This window comes from Erythrolamprus reginae, chromosome 1 (genome assembly GCF_031021105.1).
Source record: "Erythrolamprus reginae isolate rEryReg1 chromosome 1, rEryReg1.hap1, whole genome shotgun sequence".
NCBI lineage: Eukaryota > Metazoa > Chordata > Lepidosauria > Squamata > Dipsadidae > Erythrolamprus > Erythrolamprus reginae.
The window spans coordinates 134,015,955-134,035,171 of NC_091950.1; the positions used below are offsets into that span (position 1 = coordinate 134,015,955).

The following is a 19,217-nucleotide window of genomic DNA, read 5'->3' on the forward strand; positions in this document are numbered from 1 at the left end:
TAAATGTCCCAACTAGCCCAATTAGTAAGTAGATTTAAAAAAGTTAAAAAGAAGACGAGAAGAAGAAAAAAAAGAGAAAAAAAAGAAGAGGAAAAAGGGGAAAAAGAAGGAAAAGCAAAACCCCTTTTTAACATGAATTACTTGAGAGGCTACCATGCTTACGGTATGTTGTAATCACTGATTTGCTTATCTAAATATATTCTATATTTGAGCCTCCCAGAGTCCTTTGGGAGTTGGGCGGCATAGAAAATCAATCAATCAATCAATCAATCAATCAATCAATCAATCAATCGGTTTTATCTCACAAATTACAACAGTGCACAGGTACTCCTTGACTTACAACAGTTCCTTTGTGACCATTCAAAATATGCTGGGTGGAGAATTCTGGAAATTGAAGTCTACAAGTCTTAAAGTTACAAAGTTTGGGGACCCCTGCTCTTTGGGATGCTGTACATCCTTGATTACCGTAACCCTCCATGCTGAGTGGAGAAGACCAATTGATTTCTGCTTTTAAGGGTCTTCAAAATGTGTTTCTTTGGGCAGTTTCTTTTTTTAATTGCTTATCACTTTAGTTCATTTTTAGTATCCTTGGTTTTAACTAAATACATTTTATATTGAGCTGCCAAGAGATTGAATAGCCAGTAATGTAACAAATTTGATCCAACCAAACAATAAATATACATTTAAATTAAATACATAATTGAATAACCAGTCTAGAAGACATTCGGTTGCAGATGAAATGCCAATAAGCAAATGATAAATTTGCTTATTGTACCACAATAAAACCCTCCTAATCTATAATTTATGCCCAAACCAGATGTTAAACTGCCTTCATCTGCAAAGTGCAACTTATTAAGCTTATTAATAAATTCAGATTTTACTTTATGTTAATTCATTTGACTATTCCTTTTTTTAAAAAATCCAAAACCCCCAAAATTTTAAGCCATAAATATCAGATATGTTTTGAGATGCTAGATATCTTCTAAATGTAAATCAGTTCACAACACAATATAAATATACAACAAAGTCCCCATTCTTTCTATTTTTAGAATTTATTTCTGATGAAATAGAAACGATCACTTGCAAATTCTTCAGGATGACTATTGCAAAAAAATAGTAATAATGTAAAAATGATCTCCTTATTGTTACAACGAAACCTATTTTTTAAAACATAAATTCCTGATTTACAGTGAGATGGGAGAGTGTTGGATTATTTAAAAATCCATTTTGCTTTTGTTTGCCTGAAACATTCTCTTTATCCTAAGGCTTGATATTTTATTTTTATCTTTCTTTTTAACCATGAATCTATTTTTATGAACTATGTCATAGTTCATCTAAGTCTCCATGTGAATCTCCATGTTTGCCATTCTACAACTATTCTATCCCTCCTTTCCTTCCTTTTTAATTCTCTCTATTCTCAATGAAGGAGAATATTTGCATCTCAGGGTTGAAATGAAAGGTCCTTGGTGCTCTCTGAACTTGGTTGTTTTTTGTAGACGTTTCATTTCCCAAACTAGGTAACATCATCAGTGTTATTAGTCATTTCCTGGAGTGAATTAGGTCCTCTTTGTTCTTTGAATGGTTCTGAGATAATGTGTTTATTGTCCAGTGCATATGACATTTCTTTTTATCGGAATGCAGTTAAATAACATATCTCAAACATTTTTATTAATGGTTGGGCAGGAAGCAGATAATAAATAATTCCCAGAAGAGGTTAATCTTGCCCATCAACCATGTCAAAAAACCTGTCTGACCAGAATGACTACTATTCATAGAACAGGAGATTCTTCAATTTTTGGTAAATCAGCTTTTAAGCATTTTGGTTTTTAATTGGAATAAGACTCTCTCTGTACAGGTTCATGACATCTTCTGTACAAAGGGAGTGTGAAGCTCCGCCCACCCGCCCACCCCCATTTGGGTTCTTTTACCCTTTGTGCATGCACAGAACGCTTTGTGCATGCACAGAGGGTAAAAGAACCCAAATGGCGGTGTCCAGGCAGATGGGTGGAGCCTCGCACTCCCTTCACGACTGGCTCTCCAAAGACTGACAGGCATGAGCACACCGGGAGCATTTCACCCCTGCACTGAACCTGAAATTAAATTATCATTTGGTTGCACTGCAATGACGAGCATAGAGACGATCTGAAAAAAAAAGATCACCAGCAAAAACACTTGAATAAACCACAAATACTTGCTCCCCATATGAATCTTTGAGAAGGGCGGCATAGAAATCTAATTAATAATAATAATTATTATTTTTATAGTAACAGGATTTGTTTAGATAGCATAACTGCATCATCATTTGGTTTCCTTTGCACTTTTCTCCCACAAATCTGTCGTTTTGATGTATGGGACACAGTTTTTTCAAACTATAAAAAAGAAGCATAGTTACTGTTCTGCCAGGCTCTCTGATAGGAGCCTCCCGAAAATTCAAGGATACAAATTTCAGACGCACACACACACACACACACACACACACACACGTTTGAAAATTCAAAACAATGTTCTTTATCACAAAAGTAAAAATAAACTAAAGCACTCTTTTTGTATTGCAAAGAGCACTCTTCCCAAAACAACCGGGTAGTCTGTACAATTTCCCTTAAGCAGTCATTAAGTATTTAGCCAGCAGCTGTGGAGAAACTTCACACCCCTTTTCTTCCAAGGAAGGGAAACACACACACACACACACACACACACGTTGCTCTGCTTTGGTTTCAAAGGCATGAAAAAGCAACCATATCCAGCACACAAGATTCCTGACGAAACTGCAACAGGTATTCTTCCCCAATGGCGAAATCCACATGCTGCTATTTATAGCTGCAGCCCTAATTACTGGAGCCCCACCCAAACACAGGTGGCCTCCCTTATTTCCTGTAATATGTTCTTACTTGGTCTCTTCTACGCATGATTCTGCGCTTGCGTGGGTCCAAAATGTCATCATTTGAAGCAATAGAAGATAAGGAAGATTGACTGCCTTGGCTGTGTGCCAAGCCCTCCTCTGCTGAGTCACTCCCACCTTCTTCTTTGTCCGAGGAAACTAAACTCTGCACTGATTCTGTCGACAATAACACAGGCCTGTGACATGTTGAATTTTCCCCTGCATCCACCTCCCCATTCCCTGGGGCAGGAGCTGGGCCAGAGCCAACCACAACAGTTACTAACATGAATCAGTGAACACATTCTCTCTCCTACCTTTACAACCAAATTAGCTTTCCCACAATATTTCCCTTGAAAGCCACCTCTTTGCAGACATCTCAGCTGGCCACAGGGCATCAGTTGGGCATCAGTTGGGCATCTTTTGCAATGAGGGGCGCATAGGAAAAAATTTGCATCATGTTTGGGGTTGCTTTAGTCACACACATTGAATTTCCTTTTTTTTTTGAGTTTCTTCCTATTGGAAATTGCATACAGCATATGTGTAGAAAGTCATAAGCGGGGAAAAAATATTGTAGTAGCCCAATAAATAAACTTGCACATGATGTTAAAACCCACACACTGAATGGAAAATAGTAACCCACACGAAGACTTCCTTTTTCAAAAGCGACTGGCTACTACAATGTTAGAGGAAAGTTCAACTAATCTATTGTATGAGATTCAAATATATTTGGTTATACAAACGTTCTTGTACTTTGTTATTAATATACACAGATGCCTTGTAGCAGAGGTGGGTTTCTCCCAATTCTAACCAGTTCTTTAGAACCGTTAGTAAACCGGTGGTGACGCTATGGAGCCACTTCTGTCGGTGCTGATTCATGGATGCTGCCATCTTTTTTTCCGCATCTGCAAATGTGCAGAAGTGAATTTTTGCCTCTGTGCATGCACGGAAGCCAACATTTCGGCACTGCGCCTGTGCCACGCGGCATAAGAGGAAGCGAACTCACAGTGCGGTAAGTTAGAACCCACCCCTTGCCTTGTAGCCATAGTTCCCTCTAAGCTGAGCAGTGAGCAATCGCTCACTTAAAAATCATCATCAACTCAGAGTTTTCCAAACCTGCCCAGAAGCCGAGAGGGAAAGAGTGAGAGGGAAGGAGAGAGAGAGGAAGAGAGGAAGAGAGAGAAACAGATAGAAAAAAGAGAGGAAGGAAAAGAGAAAGAAAAAGGATGGGAGTAAGGAAGAGAGAAAGCAAATCAAAATCTAGTTTGAAACTAGCTCAACTATTTAAGTGGCATTTTGATATTGATAGAGTTGCCCTATTATGAGCTCACTGTTATAGACACACAGTACTGTACAGTATTTTATTTTGAAATTCTCTGAGGCAAAACAGGGTGGGTTTTTTATTGTTTGTTTGTTTGTTTGTTTGTTTATTTATTATTTCTGCGCCGCCCAGGGACTGCCGCTCAGACACTATACTTTTCCGCCCACCCGCAAAAAAAATTAGAGGGAACACTGCTTGTAGCTAGCATATGTTTTGAAAAAAAGTTCCCTTCTGTCTGTAGAAGATGGGAGGGACCTCTAAAATATTAGCTGATGCTGGAAATGAGTCTGTTTATCAGAAAAGCAGCTAAAGCAGGCGTATTCAGTAGTGGGTTGCACCTGGTACAGATGGGATTGGGGTTCCGGTAACGGAAATGGAAATGTGCATGCACCTCTGAACCCCCAATGCATGCACGCCCGCATGAGATTTGGCTTCTGCGCATGCACCAGAAGCAAAACCTCACGCGAGGACACTCTTGCACGAGAGATATCACCCATTTTCGGCATTTTTTTGCTTCTGCACATACACGGAAGCAAAGATATCAGCAAAAATTACTGATATCTCACTTGTCCGAGTGTCCTTACATGAGATTTTTCTTCTGGTGCATGTGCAGAAGCCGAATCTCATGTGAGGACGTGCGCACCCGCGCCCGTCTGCAGGAACGGTCCAGTAGCGGCAAAACGTAGAAACTCCCGCCTGGGTGTATTCTGTATCTCCCATCCATCCTGTTTGTTGCCATCATGGTAATTTGATCCTTAGAAAGCACATCTATTTACTGAAAACAGTAGTCTTTCACTGGTCCTTGTTGGGTATACACAGACACTTAATTTAGTAATTGACAAAATCCACCATTCAGGGAAATAGTTTTGTGACCTTAGAGCCAACAAAAAGGAACTTGCATTTCATTCAAAGAAAGAGGATGGGTCTTGTTAAAAACCCCAAACCAGTAAATCTTGTTCTTGAACAAGAGTAGTTCACATTGCTGACATTTAGCAGAGATCAAATATAATTGAATTCACAAAATTAAACTAAACTAAACCGCAAGTGAGATATGATAGGTGTGCTACAAAAAAAAAACTGGTAGGGTGGAAGACATCATACTGGCAATAGAGAAATGATAATAAACAACCTTATTAAAGGCAGTTCCTGGAATTTTCTTCTCAAAAGCTTTGCCATCTGGCAGCTACCATGACCGGAAAATATGGGATTGGTAATGGAACGCAACTGAGACTGCACCAAATTTGGAAAAGGTGCAGTAACCATAAATAAGCAAAAAAGAATCCCTCAACAGGATCTCTTCAGGTTCTTGCAGTGATAGCCAATTAAAAGTTCCCAGGAAGCTGAAAAGTAAAATGTAATGGAAACGTTCTTGTTTAATATTGGTCCCCAGCTAGTAGTACCTGGAATATATTCCCTGCCATTCTGGATTTGCCAGGGATGTAATGGTATGCGGAATGACTTTAGGATGTTGGGTGAAGAGATGCTTTCTAGGAAATGGCCCCATAAAAGGTAGTATAGCTCACAGTTGCCTAATGGGCAGAGTAAGATGCTCAGGATGGACCCTCCCTTAGTCACTGGGAGAACTGTACTTTCAGACTTGCAAGAGTCTGTTAACCTGGCTTTACAACAATGAAGAAAAATTATCTTATTAGGTTGTGTTACTTGTCTGCTCTGCTTGGTAAGGCTGAAACCAATCAGTTGCAAGGAATTATGTGGATGTTAATCCTGTTTGTTTCTTTGTTTTCCCAATAGTGGAATGCTATAAAGATTATTTGCTAATTAGTTCAGAAGGCTGTGCCTCAATGATATATTCAAAACACATCCAATATTTTTAATATCGTTAATAGATTAGACTTATTCTATCAGGCAAACTTCAAAGGACAAGTTGGGGGAAAGATCAAAAGCAACATGAGAAAATATTATTTTACTGAAAGAGTAGTAGATCCTTGGAACAAACTTCCAGCAGATGTGGTAGATAAATCCACAGTAACTGAATTTAAACATGCCTGGGATAAACATATATCCATCCTAAGATAAAATACAGAAAATAGTATAAGGGCAGGCTAGATGGACCATGAGGTCTTTTTCTGCCGTCAGACTTCTATGTTTCTATGTTTCTAAGTATAAACTGGGCTTCTCCCATTTCTCTGCAGGTATGCTCAGTCATATAGTGCAGATCTCCAACCTTGGGCAACTTTATGAAGTGTGGACTTCAGTTCCCAGAATTCCTCAGCCGACATGGCTGACTGAGAAATTCTGGGACTTGAAGTCCACACCTCATAAAGTTGCCAAGGTTGGAGACCACTGATATAGTGTACTTGAATGGATACAGCATGTCCTTCACAAACGAACAGAGAAATCCAGCAAGATCTCTTCCGTATGGCCACAGTTTCTCTTTACAAAAGAGTTGATAGCTGATTCATAGTTCAGCAGCTGACCTTGACACATGGCAGGAACCAATTAAGTGACCAGCAGGAGAACACACTAACCAGCATCAGACAGTTTCCTTATCCATGTCCAATGAGTAATGATTCCATGTTGCAAAGAACATGATACTTAAAGAACCTAAGCAATTGCTGTGAAGTTGCCAAACAAGAGGTACTTTTGCTCTACTGAATTTTGGGCCATGTCCAGCTGCAGGATGAAAGCTGTGTGGAGGAGAGAGAGAGCCAATGAGGTAAGACATAAGGTGAGGTGAGAATTCCCACCAAAGGGGAAAACAGACTCCCTCACAGCTTGATACAGCATTAGTTTATCTGGCTGCAAAGTAGCTCCAGGATTATGTCTCTTGCACTGCAGTTCATGAGGAAGTAAATGGACTCAGCTGCCAGCAGAAACACCAAGGTGGGATGATTAAAAGACAGCAGAAACCCTGTGTGTGGAGTTTATTTATTTATTTATTATTTATTTATTAGATTTGTATGCCGCCCCTCTCCGTAGACTTGCCCTGGGTTTGTGTTTAGCTGAGCAAAAAGTAAACTCATACAATGTATTTCAGCAAGCCAAACAAATGAAAGCTGGAATTGCTTCTTTTCAAATATTTACCATATTTTTCAGAGTATAAGATGCACTTTAATTTTGGGGCAGGTGTTATTGCTTTTAGCTTGGGAGGAAAACCCCTCTGGTTTTCAGACTGACTGAAAATAAAGCGAATTTGGAAAATAATGTTGTATTTTTTCATCATGCTCAATTTAATATGGGTTTGAATATTGGACTTTATTTAAGAATTACAAATGAGGGAAAGAAATGGAGCCTTTCTCCAGTTCAGGGGTCTCCAAACCTTTGGACTTCAGGGACCACCAAATTCATAATTTTAAATCCCGCGGACCACTGGTGGAGGTGGGGAGCTCAGCTGCCTTTCAGGCCTACCTGTCTGCTTTTGCGAGGCCTCCCAGTGGGAGGCCCGAGAGAAAGTGCCTAGTCCAGGCACATAGTCTGGAACCCTCTTTTGTGTTCCTTCTCTCAAGAAGCTTAATCAACCTGAGTGAAGGAAAATGAGACGGACAGACTCACAGTGGCTTACTGATGATAGTGGCAAAGTCAGTCCCCTATTCATTCCAGAGTTGTAGCTGTAGTCCCTTCTCTCCTTTCCTTCACTCTCCTTTCCTTTTTTCCTTTCCTTTCCCCTGTTCCAAAGCTTTCCTTCTTTCCTTTCCTTTCTTCTTTTCCTTTTCCATTCTAGTTCTTTCTTCCCCCTTTATTTTCTTTTCTTCCCTTCCCCCTTTCCTTTCATTTCCTCTCCTTCATTCCCCTTTCCTTTCCTTTCCTTTCCTCGAGAGATAAGAGTTTGCAGGTGGCCGATCTAGCATCTGCAATGGACAGCAAAGCTAAGGTTGACCCCGGGTGATTCTCTCCACTAACAGGTAGCCAAGTTAACTGCCTGAAAGACCCTGTCCCAATGAGTCAAAACACTGAAGCGCGAGCAGCACAGGAAATTCGGCAGGCACATTGAGAGAAAGGCAAAGATTTCTCTGCAGACCACCAAAGTTTCGTTGCAGACCACCAGTGGTCCATGGACTATCAGTTGGTGATCACTGCTCCAGTTGATCTAAAAACACAAACCATATTTGGCTTCTCCTTGATAGCCATTACCACAACATTAATCGTACATTCTTGCTTCTACCTCAAAAAAATTCTAGGTTTGCTCAGTGAATCCTATTTTTACCCCATACTCATTGGGTTTGCACACACAATCAATTTTAAAATCAGAATTCCTTGGGGAATTCCTAACCCTTAGACTTTGAAATCTGTTGCTGAAGGTCAGGGGTAGGCATGTGACATGTGGATTTCAACTCCCAGAATTCCCGAGGTAGCATGATTGGCTCAGGAATTATGGGAGTTAATTATTAATTAATTAATTAGATTTGTATGCTGTCCCTCTCCGTAGACTCGGGGCGGCTCACAACAATAATAAAAACAATATACAGTGTAACAAATCTAATAATTAAAAGAAAGCATCTAAAAACCTATCATTTAAAAAACCATATAACACAAGCATACCATACATAAAACTCTGTAAGCCTGGGGGAGATGTCTCAATTCCCCCATGCCTGGCGATATAGGTGAGTCTTAAGCAATTTACGAAAGACAAGGAGGGTGGGGGCAGTTCTAATCTCTGGGGGGAGTTGATTCCAGAGGGCCGGGGCCACCACAGAGAAGGCTCTTCCCCTGGGGCCCGCCAGACGACATTGTTTAGTCGATGGGATCCGGAGAAGGCCAACTCTGTGGGACCTAATTGGTTACTGGGATTCGTGCGGCAATAGGTGGTCCCGGAGGTATTCTGGTCCGATGCCATGTAGGGCTTTAGAAGTCATTACCAAAACTTTGAATTGTGACCGGAAACTGATCGGCAGTCAATGCAAGCCATGGAGTGTTGGAGAGACGTGGGCGAACCTAGGTAACTCCACAATAGCTCTCACGGCCGCATTCTGCACGATCTGAAGTTTCCGGACTTCGACAAAGTTAAAGTCCACAAGTCATAAAAGAGCCAACTTTGCCTACTCCTGCTGTAGGTGAATAGTTTTAATACCAGGAAGTAAGCCAACTAAATAGGTATTCAGAGAGATTCCTTGAAGAACAACCTTTATTCAGAAATGTCCTATACTGCAGTGGCCCTTAACCTTGTGGGAACCCGGGACTGGTTTCATGGAGAAAGGTTTTTTCCCCATGAACTGGAAGTGGGGCATGGTTTTATGTGATGCCTGCATCCAACAGATGGGCCTTCGCTTGCTTGCACCGACTGGTTTCTGGCATGCTGCAAAACGATGCCTGTCTACAGACCGGGGATTGGGGATCCCAATTTACTGTACTGCCTGAGCCCTTGCCACTGAATTTAAGCTCAACCAGGCATTTGTAATTTCAGAATAATTTTTAAGAGCTTGCTCCACTGTTAAGTTAAAGTGTTATCTATCCATCTTCGTAGAAAATAGTTAGTCTCTGTTTTGCATTTAGTGCCTCTAGTTTGGCTTTCTGCCAAAACCTTGTGTTCCAATTTCACATACATGGGGCAGATAAGCAAAGTAATTGGGGGAATCCTCTAGCTTTGGTATCTTCCTACTTTCTGAATAACATAGCCAGAAGGAAATGATCTGCCATTTAGGACAATGATAGAGGAGGGGGTAAGTGTCAACAGGTGTATGATTGGCGTCTCCTTTGACCCTGTCTGGATGAAAGCAGGAAAGCACATCTGTCAAAACCTGGAAAGCTCTGCCATCGATTGAAAGAGCCAGTTCCCTCAATCAGATGTTTGGAGGGCTGGTCTTGATAGCAGATTTAGCCCTCCTTCAGAAGAGTGTTAAACCTATGTAAAAGCAAGTTTGCTGCTAGCTTTGGAAAGAACCACTCTTCTGCCCCAGTTTCCTTTTTCTTAGTCATTCAATTATCTGGTGGACTAAGAGATGCTGCTATAAACTGATAAGGCTGGCAGCTCACCCAGCTCTTTCCATCGGGGAGGGGAGGGGGCAGAAAAGTAGCAAGAAAAAAGGCCCAGGATCCAAGGAGAAGGATGGTGCCATCTCTCCATCACATCAACCTAAACTGCCAATAGCACAACTTGCTCTGGCCTTCATGGGCTATCCAACTGGCCCATGATTGAAACAGTGGGTGAAACGTTTTGGATTTTAAGCGCTGCTATGCACTGCTCTCAGTCTAAGAGGAAATATCACTACAAACCTAAAATAGATCAAGTTGACTTAAGCTTGTCTCACTCATGGGATGAGAATGAGGTGAAACCAGCATCATGGACTCACCCTTGAAATAAAAGAAGTTGCCAAAACATATTGTTACTACAATTAGATGGAAGGGTGGGAAGGCCCTCAATATATATTTTTTTCATCTTTCTTCTCAAATTGTGACCCATGAGTTTTATCCAAATGGTCTACAGAAAGATTAGAATTCATCATTTATTTATTTATTTACTTATTTATTAAATTTGTATGCCGCCCCTCTCTGTAGACTCGGGGCGGCTCACAGCAGTGATAGAAACAATGTACAATACAAATCTAATAAAACGAAGTTAAAAACCCATAATTTAAAAAACATGCACACAACACACCATACATAAATTATATAGGCCTAGGGAAGATATTTCAATTCCCCCATGCCTGACGGCAAAGGTGGGTTTTGAGAAGTTTACGAAAGGCAAGGAAGGTGGGGGCAATTCTGATCTCTGGGTGGAGTTGGTTCCAAAGGGCCGGGGCCGCCACAAAGAAGGCTCTTTCCCCTGGGTCCCTCCAAATGACATTGTTTAGTCGACGGGACCCAGGGGAAGAGCCTTCTCTGTGGCTACATATATTACATATTAGGTCTAATAATATTTTGCTCTACTGGGTAGGCTTTCAACAATTACATTTGAAGTGTATAATTATAGTTGAACCTTTAAGTCCCTCAGTATTTTATATAGTAGATAGATATTTTGAAAATATTGACAAAATTGAACGGGTCCAAAGACGGGCTACAAGAATGGTGGAAGGTATTAAGTATAAAACGTATCAGGAAAGACTGAATGAACTCAATCTGTATAGTCTGGAAGACAGAAGGAAAAGGGGGGACATGATCGAAACATTTAAATATGTTAAAGGGTTAAATAGGGTTCAGGAGGGAAGTGTTTTTAACAGGAAAGTGAACACAAGAACAAGGGGACACAATCTGAAGTTAGTTGGGGGAAAGATCAAAGGCAACATGAGAAAATATTATTTTACTGAAAGAGTAGTAGATCCTTGGAACAAACTTCCAGCAGACGTGGTTGGGAAATCCACAGTAACTGAATTTAAACATGCCTGGGATAAACATATATCCATCCTAAGATAAAATACAGGAAATAGTAAAAGGGCAGACTAGATGGACCAAGAGGTCTTTTTCTGCCGTCAGTCTTCTATGTTTCTATGTTTCTATGTATGAGAACTAAAACTTAACTTATAAAAAGAAAGACAATCAAATACTAGCTATAGAGAATAGTGCAAAATATATTATGCCTGGCTGTAACATGGATAAATGAAATTGTTTTTACATGTAAGGGTGCAACTGGCTTACCTAACGCCTATTCTCAGTAGGTTGCGCAATAGTCCAGGAATGGGTTGCTACAGCCTGATCTGCCTGGTTACTGAGTCTATGTTTTTCGGCAACTCCTCCATGCCTCTTTGTGCATACCCCAGTTTTCGACAAAGTGATGGCTGAAAAGGAGACTTGCACATAATGTTAAGAGACAAGGCGGCTCCAGATCCTATGAGCGCTCTGCAGGGCGGGACTGGACTATTGTGTAGTCTACTAAGAATAGATGTTCAGATAAGCCAACGCCTCTTCTCCATTTTGGTTGCAAAATAGTCCATGAATGGGATATACCAAAGCCTAGTATCCCTAAGGGTGGGTAGGCATTGGGACTGGAGCCCCCAAGGCTAAGTGGACCTGTTGTAAAACTTCCTCCCAAAAGAAGTCTCCGCTGAGGCAAAGACATTCAGTTTATGTCTAATGAAAGGGGAGGGGGAGCCCAAGTGGCTACCCTGCGGCTATCCGTGTAAGAGGCCTACGTGGCCCATACAACAGTGGTAGCTGAACTTCTCGTGGAGTGTACGGTGATGTGTCTGGGAACCTGGAAAGACTGTGCTTGATATGCTCTAGCAATGCACGTTCTGATCCAGCAACATCGAGGATGACAATTGAGTGCCCATGGAAGAGGGTTGGAAAAAGACAAAGAGAGCCTTTGATCTCTTTGTGGATGCTGGCCACGTAATATAAATTTTTAAGACCTTCCGTACGTCCAGCTTATGCCATCTTCAAGACATGAGAAGGCTGAGGGCAGATGTTTGGCAGAACCAAACATCCTGTGATTTGCCTGAGGCCTTTCTGGATTCAGAGATCTCTCCCTGCTCCGAGACAAGGCTGGGATCAATGGAGTAATGATCGAAGTCAAAGATCCAACTGGTGAGGGCTGGTCCAAATCTGAGCAGCCACACAAAGAATTGATGGATGGAGGTTGGAACCGAAAAGGTGAAGGTTTAGTAAGACTAGGCTACACATGGCTACGGATTGGCTCCTGAGAGGCTTAGGCCGAGGCAGGGTTGACCAGCACCTGCACACAGAGTCACAATCAATAGAGTGCAGCGAGCCTGAGAAGTCCAGCCACACTGGGCCTACAATGAGGAGAGCCAAGAAGTAGATGTAGGACACTGGTATGAGTAGTTCTCTAAAGCTGGCAGAGGTAAAAGGGCCAATGCACTAGGAAGTGTGCAAAATGGTCGCTTGAGGCTCCTAAAATGGCTGCTGCGGCCTTGAAAAAAGGCATGAGCACAATATGGCTGCTCAGGGCTCTCCAAATGGCCACTGCAGCCTTGAAAGAAGGCATGAGCACAATATGGCCCCTCAAGACTCTCTGAATGGCCACCACAGCCTTGAATAAGGTGTGAGCACAAGGCCAGGTAATAAGGCATTTCAGAGGGTTCTGGATGAACCCCTGAACAAGCAGCTTCACTGGCTTCTAATGCGAGTAGAACGGTGCCTTGTTTATTGCCAGGATGCTGGGAGACAGATTTTTTTTCTGGTTTTCCTGCTCTAAATTTAATGTGCGTCTTATAGTCCGGAGCATCTTACACTCTGAAAAATAAGATACTTCTGAGGGAAGAGTTAAAAGAAACTTATAGAGGGGAAAAAACTGTCATGAAGCTGCAAAGAATGGAAAGAATCTGAATAATCTATAGTCCTTCACCTCGAAGAAAAATCCTCAAATACCCTTTCTCAACAGGATATATTTGAACTGGTAAAAACAGCAAAGCAATTTGAATATATAGAATTTAGTTCCTTCTTAATATCACTAGGCCCATCCCTTTTTTCATGTTTGTGTAACTAGAAAATGAAGTTCTGTAAGAAGGGAGGGTGGTGCATTCCATATTGTTAATTCTGAAGTTCAGTTAACACTCATCCAACCACACCTCAGTCTAAATCAATGTTTCTCATGCTGAGTGGGAAATTCTGAAAGTTGTAGTTTTGCTAAGGTTGAGATATCCTACCTGTTTAAGTGACGCACCTTGGATTCCAAGGCAAATTCTATAGTAATCGGTCAACAATTAGGCTCCACAATATTCACACTAAGACAGAAACTCCTCGCAAAAGCACTTGAAACATTTACTTAGACAAAGCAAACAGGTGACTCGCTCCTTAAAAAAAATGATGGTATCCAAAATGAAATCTCACAATTGATGCTGGGGTAAAGGGTAAAGTGGCAGGGGTAATACAAGCAAAGAAAGATAAGCTTACGGTACTGCAGATGCAAACTACAATTCAAAGGGAAATTAATGCAAAAGAATATTCTTGAGTTATGACCATCTTGCTGAGTACTCAAGCAATGTATTACAGTCAGCAAATTCCTGATCTCCTAGTTTTCATGAATTGATTTTAAGCTATTCAAGCTTTATATTTACATAATTTGAGGCTCTATCTTTGCTGTGCAACATTATATTGTCCGAGATACTCCAGGTACTTCAACTAATTTGTTTAAAAAAATAAACCTGGTGGCTTTGTGAATGAAATATTACCTTTAGTGGTAGCTATATCTCTATACCTGCTAAGTTTATAAGTATCAATGCAAAGTTTTATGGGTTTCCTTGTAGTCGTAAAAGTGTTCGTTTCTTTTGATTGCAATAATAATTTGTTTTTTCCAAATTACATTCAAACTTCTATCAGAAGACTGTACTGTACAATAGGGGTGTCAAACTCAAGGCCCGTGGGTAGGATTTGACCTGTGGGGTGCTTAGATCTGACCTGTGGGGCAGAGATGGGATCCAGCAGGTTCTGACCATTCTGGAGAGTCGATAGAGGACATTTTGAGTAAATGGTAAATACCACCTCTGACTGGCCCCGCCCCCATCTATTCTCTGCCTCCCGAGTCCCAGCGGATCGGGAGGAAATAGGGATTTTGCAATATCCTTCCTCTGGAGTGGGGAGGGAATAGAAATTTTACAACATCCTTTCCCTGCCATGCCCACCAAGCCAGGGCCACCAAGCCATGCCACGCCCACAGAACCGACAGTAAAAATATTTGAATCCCACCACTGCTGTGTGGTCACCCTGGAAACAATGAAGGACTGGCTTCTCCCAGTGAAAATGGAGGTTGGGAACGGCGTACATGGTGGTGTCAGGCTGTGATGGCCTACTGCCAGCAAAAACGGAGCTCGGGGAGGCTGTGTGTGTGCCCCCTGGGCTCTGTTTTAGTTGGCAGAGGGCTGCAGGAGGCCACTGTGGCCAAAAATGGAGCCTCAACAAGTGATGTCAAGCTGGCAATGCCCCTCAGCCATGGTCACCCCCAGCCCATAAAGTCAAACACAACCCCGATACAGCCCTGATCAGCTGGGACTCAGGAGGCAGAGAATAGATGGGGGCAGGGCCAATCAGATGCGGTATTTACCATTTACTCAAAATCGAGCTTAACACTCCTGCTCTACAAGGCAAACATATTTCAGTTTATGTCTCATGGTAAAACACAACTCAGGAGCCCTTTCAAAACTTGTTTCTGGTCATCTGAACATTTAATGAAGAAAATTCACTACAATAGTTTATTTCAAGGTAAAGCATGTGAAATTGAAAGGTGTATTTTTTCTTCAAGGAAAATATTTCGTTTCTAGGACCAGGGAATGTATACTGTATACTGTGCACTGTATACTGTAGTGGGAAAACTGTAGCCCCCTTTCTGTTGACATTTTCTCATAGATTTTTAATGATGATCTGCCAAAAAGTTGCAATAGTTTGCTGTTTGAAATATACTTATATTTTGACAAACAGTGTTTCCGGAGGAAATAACAACAAAATCCCATTTTGAGTCCTCCTTGCAGCAAAAAACAAACAGCCAGTTTGCTGCAAAGAGGTAAATTGCTGGCAGGCAGGGACCAAAGAGTGGGGGAGTATTCGATGTATAAAATGCACTCAAGTTTTCACCCTCTTTTGGGGGGGGGGGTAAAAAGGTGCGTCTTATACACCGAAAAAATACTGTGTGTGTTTGTGTGTATGTATGTATGTTTGAGGATGTAGTTGTACCCAGGCTCACTTCCTTGTTTCCCCACCCACAGCCTTTGTTGGTAGTGTACAGCTCCTGAAAAAGAAAAATGGCATGGTGTGTAAATTTCCTGCCTTTCAAAGTGAAAGGACAGAGATTGCATTTGAAACAATGAATTTATGTGTGTGTAGCCTAAATATAAACACTGCCAGGTTTTCAAAAGTCAAAAAAGTAGAAAATCAAGACTTGAAAAAACAAGACCATCTATCGCTCAGAAATGTAGGACTGACCTGCAGAACCTTGTTGAAGTTGTTAAAAGCCCTCCATGACACCGGACCAGATTATCTCAGGGACTGCCTTCTGCTGCATGAATACCAGCGACCAGTTAGGTCCCACAGAGTGGGCCTTCTCCGGGTCCCGTCAACTAAACAATGTTGTTTGGTGGGGCCCAGGGGAAGAGCCTTCTCTGTGGTGGCCCCGGCCCTCTGGAACCAACTCCCCCCGGAGATTAGAATTGCCCCCACTCTCCTCGCCTTTCATAAGCTCCTTAAAACCCACCTCTGCCGTCAGGCATGGGGGAACTGAGATACTCTTTCCCCCTAGGCCTTTACAATTTATGCATGGTATGTTTGTTTGTATGTATGATTGGTTTTAAAATAAGGGTTTTTTAGTTGTTTTAGTATTGGATTTACATGCTGTTTTTTATTATTGTTGTTAGCCGCCCGAGTTTACGGAGAGGGGCGGCATACAAATCCAATCAATCAATCAATCAATCAATCAATCAATCAACAAATAAACAAATGAATAAATAAATAAACAAATAAACAAATAATAAATAAACAAACAAATATAAATTTTAATTTGTCAGTAAAGTACTAAATAAATGACTCAAATGAAATTATATTAGTTGCATCTCATTTTCATTTAATGTAAATCAAATCATAAATTCATTTATGAGATACAGTCCACAGTGTACCGCTCAAAGGTCAAGAAAAAGGATGCATTCCTGTCAGTAAGTTGAATCATATATTTTTTAAGTTCAGAAACAGAAGCAGCTTGTATTCCTGTAAGGGCTTTTTCATCTACAGAGGGATCTTTCTTTTCTCATTAATATCCCTTCTGTAAGCTAAACTGCCACTCTTTAAATGTAAATTCTTCGTGGGAATCAAGCAAAAACTAGAACCCAAGTTATAAACTGTTCTTAACAAATATCGTTTAACTTTCCTTAAAGACATTACTCAGATTTAACTAAGTCAGATGTAATGAAGAACATGTGAGGATTTTGTTCTGCTCATTTGGTTTGAAAAAAGCAAGCCAAACTTTTTGGGTTGATAAAAATATTCAGTATTATGAGAATTTCTGGATGGTCTCACTCACTGGGATAAGACATTCTCTATTATAAGCCAATCATGAGATACTCATGATTTTCTACCTATAGAAAATCATGAGTATCTCATGATTGGCTTATAATAGAGAATGTCCTATCCCAGTGAATAGCTATTGAGTGAGACTAATAATGCTGAAATAACAAGAAGAAAACCCTACTCAAAATTAAGCGCAGGCAGGGGAGAGGTCCGAGATACAAAGCATGCTAACATCTTATGAATTTGCCTTATTCTACTCATTCCACAGAAGACAAACCGGAAATCTCAGAGACAAGAGATGGCAGTCTAAGCTTCAAACTTCACTTCATTTCCCATAGGGTAACATGATGATGCTCAAAGAACCACATAAACTTAGGAGAAACAACTTATCTACAGCAAAAGCAAGCAAACAAAAATTCATAGCCATATTTTTTACTTCCTTTCCCCCAATATCTAGTGCCATGTTTCCCCAAAAATCAATCAGACCCCATCTTATATTTTTTTGAACCCAGAAATAAGTGCTTGGCCTTATTTTTGGGGAGGTCTTATTATTTTGGGACATATGGAGCAAGACCGGGCTCCTCTTGCCTTCTTACCTGATTTCCAGCTCTGTCTCCCTAACCTTAAGCAGAGGAAATGGTGTTTTCAAGGAAGGGCTTATTTTCAGGGAAACACAGTACCTATCAAATTAAAATAAAAGGCACTGACAGACTAATTCTCAAAGACATGCTGGTTGCTGCAGTTTACACCTCATAAAATAATATTCTCTTCCGCTTCTCCTCCTCCACCCTCACTCCTTGCTTCCTAGGCCTCCAGCTCATGTTTATTTTTTTTTCCTTTTTCCATCAGGCTGAATAGTTTTTAACATGAAGCCCTGCAGCCAGTCATAAATTTTATTTTCTGTAAATGTGTCTGCTGTTTATGTAGGACACAGAGAAATTGCAGGAAACTAAAGTAAGTTTGAAAGTTGCAGGTTTTTTTGACAGTGCTGGTCTCCCTCTTTCAAAAGAAAGCCGTTGCACATTACACAATCTGGCAAAGCCTAATTTTATTTATTTATTTGTTTGTTTATTTATTTGTTTATTGATTGATTGATTTGATTTGTATGCCGCCCCTCTCCGTAGACTCGGGGCGGCTCATAACAATATTAAAACAATGTATGACAAATCTAATATTTAAGTAACTAAAAACCCCTTATTAAAAAAGCAAACCATACACACAAACATACCATGCATAAATTGTATAGACCTGGGGGGAGGAGGATATCTCAATTCCCCCATGCCTGACAACAGAGGTGGGTTTTAAGGAGCTTACGAAAGGCAAGGAGGGTGGGGGCAACTCTGATCTCTGAGGGGAGTTGGTTCCAGAGGGTCGGGGCCGCCACAGAGAAGGCTCTTCCCCTGGGTCCCGCCAAACGACATTGTTTAGTCGACGGGACCCGGAGAAGGCCAACTCTGTGGGACCTAACTGGTCGCTGGGATTCGTGCAGCAGAAGGCAGTCCCGGAGATATTAATTTTATTATATTAAAGGTCCAAGTTTGTAAGCACTAGTTAATAGAACAGAATAACAGAGTTGGAAGGGACTGGAGTTGGGTTCTAGAAAACTCTGTACCATTTCAGACCAAGGATTGTTCAATCTCTTCTTTAAACCTTCCAGTGTTGGAGAACCCACAACGTCTAGAGGCAAGTCGTTCCACTGGTTAATTTTTATAACTGCATATAATTTTATAGTCGTTACTAAAAAAAAAGCAATAATGGAGGATTGAGGGGGGGAGGAATCAAAATATTATTTGAAAATAATTTAGATAAAGTTTTGGATGTAAGCAAAGCTTTTGTCAGAGGTTATTAATACAATTCAAAATGCTTAAAAAAGAAGAGACAAGAGAAAACAGCAAAAAAAAAAAATCCAGATAAGATAAATAATAAAGAAGAATTAAAGAAATGTTTAGGCCAGGTAAGTTTTTCTCAGCAAATTAAGCTAATAAAATGACAGCTATCTATTTATTTATTTATACTTATTTAATTATAATTATATGTTTATAAGTTACTTATATTTATACTAATGGCTGCTTATTTAGTATCCAATTAACAATTATAATATTAATGCCTCTTCCATAGACAGCCTCCTTCTGTTCATGGAGAATTTTCAAGTCACAGGTATATAGAGAAAGTGGGCAG

At 40.7% G+C, this 19,217-nt stretch overlaps 1 protein-coding gene across 1 annotated transcript in view; it reads right to left on the bottom strand.

The window, feature by feature from the left end:
* The window catches only part of EPS8L2 (EPS8 signaling adaptor L2), a 135,456-nt gene that overhangs the window by 95,001 nt on the left and 21,238 nt on the right, over positions 1–19,217 (bottom strand). The gene's annotated exons all lie outside the window — the stretch shown is intronic.